We start from the raw sequence: 6633 nt of genomic DNA, 5'->3' as shown, positions 1-6633 counted from the left end.
CGCCAGCTCCGACCACCCCGCCACCAATGCCGCCTCCCACCACCACAACCTTCACCTACCTCCCTTCCAATCCACCCCTCCACCATTAAACTCTACCCGAAGCCCCCTGCTCCACAACCGCGCCGCCGTGCTCCCTCCCATACATTTGTACTTCTACACACCAGGTTCCGCCTTTCTGCGATTCCTCTTTTTGATTCCTTAGTTAGTTTTTCAATTTTTGTTTGGAATAGGATAGTTAGAGATGCATGTTTGTAGTGGATTTCAGGTGGTTAGGTAGCTAGAATGTGGTTAGTGGATTTAGGCCTGATAATTGCGCCGTTCTTGCTACCTGTTTTATCTATTTCGCAATTCTGATTTTGCTCTGATGATCATATTGTTCATACATTGTTCGTCCATGTTTCTTGCTACTGTTACACTGCTCTTTCATGTTCATGTTATCTGTGTCTATTTGCAGCTCTATTTAAATTTATATGAACTGATTTTTCCTGTTGTTTATTACCCGAGAACATCCAATTTTAGCCGGAATGCTGCCCAATTTTCTACAAATTGTTTTATTTTCATTCATGTTTTGGTTTTGGCAATTTCGCATTTTATATTACTTTGCCATAACCAAACCAATTCATGAATGCACGGGCTCATATTCTTATTCCTTTCGTTTCCCTGGCTAATAACTTGCTTTATTGATGATTTCATTTTAATTTTAGCTACTCCGGTACCTATATGAATTATCATCAATAACATGATATCCTTGCTTGACTATGAGTTGATTATTCTTTAAACTTGTGAAATTTACTGTTAACTAGGAAACCATTATCATGCCCCCTATTTTAACTTCCTTTTTACTAACTCACTGCTTTCACTTTCTAACTACCTTTTCACCTATCACCTACTTTTAACTCTCTAACTTCTCTTTTTGCTTTCTAACTAACTACTTTAACTTTCTAACTCAAGGCATGATTATTGTTTTTCCTAATTAACATGAATTCTACTTATATTATATTTTGGATTGTGATTTTTCACTCAAATACAGTCCAAAATGTACATATATTTAACTCATTTAATAATTCTACTGCTCGTTTGCCTTTATGCTTACATTGATAAATCCTATTTGCCTACTTGTTTTCCTGCTTTTATTCTTCAATTATATCCTGGAATCTCCGCTTTTCAGGATGTCTGACCCTCAACGCAAAGAAAAAGGCAAAACAACCACCAGCAAAAGGAAAAGAGGCGAATCTTCTATGCCCATCCTGGACATTTTGCATGATGACTCCTGGCGGGAAAAGCACTTTACCCCGCAGGAGAAAGCTTACCAGCTCCTCACTGCCAATGATCCAGTTAAATTTGGAAACAGATACTGTGAGCTAAAGTATCCAGTGTTTGCCACTTCCAGGAACCTGTACCTGGAGAGAACTCTAAAAATTTCAAAAGAACTACAGCAGTACACCTCCGAACAGATAAAACAGAGAGGCTGGTTCTTCTTGGAGAGAAACTTGACAGAGGTCAATGGTTCCTGGGTCAGAGAGTTTTACTGCAACTATTTCAAGACTTCCCTGGATGCAGTGCACCTCAGAGGGAAACAGATTTTGGTCACTAAGGAAGCTATTGAGGACATCCTCCACCTTCAGCCTAAATCCGATCAGCCTGACGATTACCAAAAGGCTGAAGAGGATATGCGCTTTATGAGATTTGACTGGGATGATGTCAAGCAGAGAATAGCCCTTGATCCTACTGTCCCATGGGTCATGGGAAAGAACACAGTGATGCCTAAGGGAATAAAGCTGATTTATCTGAATGATGAGGCTCGGCTCTGGTACCAGATTCTGAGCAACTATGTGATGCCGAGCACTCATGAGACAGAGCTGCCCGCTGCTATGATCACCCTCATCTGGAGTGTGATGGAGGGTAAGGACCTGTATTTGCCACGTTTCATCCGGTATTATATGGCTAGGGTCCATGTCAGAGGCACTCTCCCTTTCCCTTATCTGGTCACCCAGCTAGGCCGTCGAGCCGACGTGCCTTGGGAGCTTGCTGATGAAATTTCACCTGCTGCAGACTGCAAGAAGATTATCCCTCACAACAGAAAGTTTCAGGCTTTAGGTTATAGACCCCCATTCCTCACCGCTTCTGATGAGACAGCCACACCTTCAGCTGCCCCTTCTTCATCCACTGCTGCACCAGCTACCACCACTGCACCTCCACCTGCATTAGAGCCCATTTACCACTTTGTGCACCGCCTATTTCAGCAGCTGGACCAGATGGAGCGCCGCAACCAGCGGCGATATGAGAGATCTGAGCGTCGCAACCAGCGACGCTATGAGCACCTCAAGTTGATGATCCGATCCGGCGGCGACATCCCTTCCGAGCCTGACACTCCTTCTGATACATCTGAGGTGGAGGAGGATAATCACGAGGAGGAGACACCTACCCAGGCTGAGCAGGCAGGACCAAAGCAGACTACGCCACATCATGAGGAGCACCACCAGCTACAGGCCGCGGACCCGGAGATTCCTCTACAGTCCGTGCCTCCCCTGCAGCAGACAGATCTGCCTACACTTATCCAGCCTGCAGACCCTCAGGCCACCATAGAAACTCCAGCAGCCCATCCTTCCGGTGATGACACTCATTCACACTCAGCTTGATTGAGCATCGAGGACGATGTTATATTTTAAGTGTGGGGAGGTCGCCATCCCTGGCGTATCTTTTTGGTGAACCACTACAGACTCTTTTTATCTTATTTTGTTTATTTTTTTGTATTTTTTTTATCTTTATTTTTATTTTTCAGTACTTGCACATTGTTCTTTTGCTGTATTTTTACTTTATTTCCGTATTTTTCACTTTAGTTTATATCTTAGACATTTAGTTTAGTTTGTAATTCTAAACTTATTAGTTATAGAATATGTAGATTAATTACCCCTTTAGCATATGATAGTTGGTTTAATTGAAAATAAAAGGAAGTAAACTAGAGACTTTAGTAAATTAAAACAATCCACACACCTTGTATATATAGCATCATATGTTAGTTAGTTAACAACATTTCTTCAAGGAGGAACACTAAGATTTTAAGGACCACCCTAAGATTTACATTGAGAATAATGGGAACTCTTGATTTCTACTTGCATGACATACATAATTGATATATGATTTTTGAGCTGGAGAACACACAGCCTGTGAGTTTTGAGCTTAATTGTATGGTTACATTCAAACCATAAATTTCATTCCTGTGTGTTTTGTCCTTCTTTTTCATTCTGATGTTCTTTACTTTGTTTTAATCTATATGTCCAATATAGAATATAGATACATACCAAGAGATGATTGAGGCCATCACTGAAATTTTTTCTCACTTATTCCAAATTATCCTACCTTTTACATCACCCTTGTTAGCCCCCTTGAGCTTTTTAATTCCCTCTTGTTCTATAACCACATTACTAGCCTTAAGTAGAAAAACAAAATAAAAATCCCAAGTTGAATCCTTGGTTAGCTTAAGATAAATATTGTGTACAATTTAAGTGCGGGAAATTTTTTGGGAACATGGGATGATAGAAACAAAGTAGGAATTTAAAAAAAAGAATAAGTTGTTTCAAACACAAAATTTGGGAAGCATGCTCATGTGAAATCAAAACAATTGAATTGCCATGTGCATTAATGAAAAAAAATAAAAATAAAAAAATAAATATTTTCAGTATTTAAATAAGGGGATACAAAAATTCTCCAATTGCAAAATAAAAATCAATGCACATGGGGCAAAATTTCAAAATTAAATTTAATGCATGAGCTTGTAATCCAATGTGGACTGTTTTTGGGTAAATAGGTTAAGGAGCTTTAAAATTATATAAAGTATGTATATTAGGTGAGATCTTAGACTAATCAAGGATTCACTTATTAGCTCACTTAGCCTTATACATATACCTTTATCTTTACCTTGGCCCCATTACAACCTTGAAAAAGACCTCATGATTTTTGTATGTCTGTATTCCATATTTGTTGATTGGTTAGATGAAGAACAAAGTTTTAGAAAGCAAGGATAGAAAAAGAATAGAGTGATTACCCCAATAAATACTGAGTGACTAGAGAGTAAACACAAAATCCAGTGAGGGTTCAATGGCTCATCACCATATATCTTTGCTTAATTGTTAATTATCTTTCAAGTTTGTGAAATATTTTTTTACCCATCTCAATTGTAAAAGTGCTTTAACATTATCTAGAGTTTGGCTATGCATATATGATTCCTTGAGGATATGAATTAATTTAACTACATGTAAACCCTATATACAAGTGAATAATAACTAGAATTGCATGACTCATTTAGGTAGCTTGCATTTAGAATAGAATGCATTGCATGAAATTCTACCACCTTACCTTATTCTTTATCTTGGATTTAGCATGAGGACATGCTATTGTTTAAGTGTGGGGAGATTGATAAACCCATATTTTATGATGTATTTTGTGCTCAATTTAAGTGATTTATTCAATCCTTCATGCACTTATTCATGTAATTTGCATGGTTTTACTTTCCCTTCCTTATTATGTGATATATGTGAAAAACATGTTTCCTATGCTTTAAAAATATTAATTTTAATTGCCCTTTATTGCCACTCGATGCCGTGACTTGTGTGTCAAGTGTTTTCAGATCTCCCAAGGCAGGAATGGCTTAGAGGACAGAAAGAAAACATACAAAAATGGAAGGAAAGCACAAAAATGGAGTTTTGAAGAAAAGGGCAGCGACGCGAATGCATGGACGATGCGGCCGCGTGCCTAGCGCGAAAAGGCAGCGATGCGAACGCGTGACTGACGCAGACGCGTGCCTTGAGCAAAACGCAAATGACACGTACGCGTGACCGAGGCTAACGCGTGACAAGGAAAACTCCCAGATAACGCGACCGCGTGACCCACGCGGACGTGTGACAGACGCCACGTGCAGAAATTGTAGAAAACGCTCCCAGCGATTTCTGAAACCCTTTTTGGCCCATATCCAAGTCCAAAAAGCAGAGATTAGATGTTATAAGGTGGGGGAATGCATCCATTCATAGAGAGATCTTCCATTATTCACTTTTCATAATTTAGATGTAGTTTTTAGAGAGAGAGGTTCTCTTCTCTCTCTTAGGTTTTAGGATTAGGATTCCTCTTAAAGGATTTAGGATTTCAACTTCTTCTCAGGTTCAATATTCCTTTTACTTTATATTTCTCTTTTACTTTCAGATACTTTAATGCTTTTATTCAATTACTTATGTTGCCAAAATTGGCTTATGAACCATTCATGTTAGGATTTTCTTTATTTAATATAAATTGAGGTATTTCAGATTTATGATTCTTATTTAGCTTTTTATATTCTTGGCTTTAATTGATTAACTGGAGACTCTTGAGTTATCAAACTTATCGTGGTTGTTAATTGTTATTTTTGCTAATTGAATTGAATTCCCCTAACTCTAGTCCTTTCTTAGGAGTTGGCTAAGACTTGAGGATCTAACTAATTAGTCCACTTGACTTTCCCTTGCTTTAGTAAAGGTTAACTAATTGGGATTAAAACTCAATTCTCATCACCATCAATAAGGATAACTAGGATAGGGCTTCCGAATTTTCATACCTTGCCAAGAGTTTTATTAGATATTAATTTATTAATTCCTACAATTTATTTTCCTTGTTCAAACCTTTTAAAACCTAAAAACACTGTTTTCCATAACTTATAATAAGAACACCTCCCTGCAGTTCCTTGAGAAGACGACCCGAGGTTTGAATTCTTCGGTTTATAAATTTTATTGGGTTTGTTACTTGTGACAACCAAACGTTTGTACGAAAGGATTTTCTGTTGGTCTAGAAGCTATACTACCCACGCGATTATATTTGTGAATTTCTTTACCGATAGGAAATCAGTTCGTCACCTACCTAATCAAAATTTCGAAATCAGTTAACTTCACATACATTTTTCTCATTCTTTTACCCAAAAAAAAAAAACCTACAGTCCCCCCATAACCCAACCCCATGCATTCTCAGTTAAACAACATACATACTCTTCATTATCACCTTTACCTCTATAGATGATGGCAGCTTTCTCTCCACGCAAAGCTTGCCGTAACCTTTAACAACAACCACGTCGACTGACCACACCACCACTTTCAACTGTAGGAAGTCGTTCTTTTTTTGGAGGGAGAAGGGTGTTCCTGTTCTGATAGGGTTTTCTGTAATATGTGGAGTAACTCTTGGGTGTTATGGGGAATGCGAAGCTTCAAATATGGGGGATGGTGGAAATGGCGTCGTTTGGCACTTCAGGGACGAATTTGTCTACTAAAATTTCGTCCCAATCCACCTCAGCAAGTGTAATGGCCACGTCATTCACTGCCCCTCCATGTCAGCTGGCTCCGTTGCCGTTTTTTGCCCAAAACGGACGGAAGGGTATAATTGTCGCCCGTTTTAAAATGTGGGGGATCGAAATGTATTTTCCAATCTTAAGGAACAAAAATATCCCCGTTTTAAAAGGTCAGGGACCTATTTGTCTTTTACTCTATATTTATTTAGTATACAAATAAATTAAGTGATTAATTTCTTTTGTTATATTAATATTTAATCTGATTAAAAAATCTATATATATAAATTGGCGTGGTTAATCGTTTTTAATATTTTAGTTTATACTAATTTGTA

Source organism: Arachis ipaensis, chromosome B02 (genome assembly GCF_000816755.2).
Source record: "Arachis ipaensis cultivar K30076 chromosome B02, Araip1.1, whole genome shotgun sequence".
Classification (NCBI taxonomy): Eukaryota; Viridiplantae; Streptophyta; class Magnoliopsida; order Fabales; family Fabaceae; genus Arachis; species Arachis ipaensis.
Note: the sequence above shows the minus strand (reverse complement) of the source record.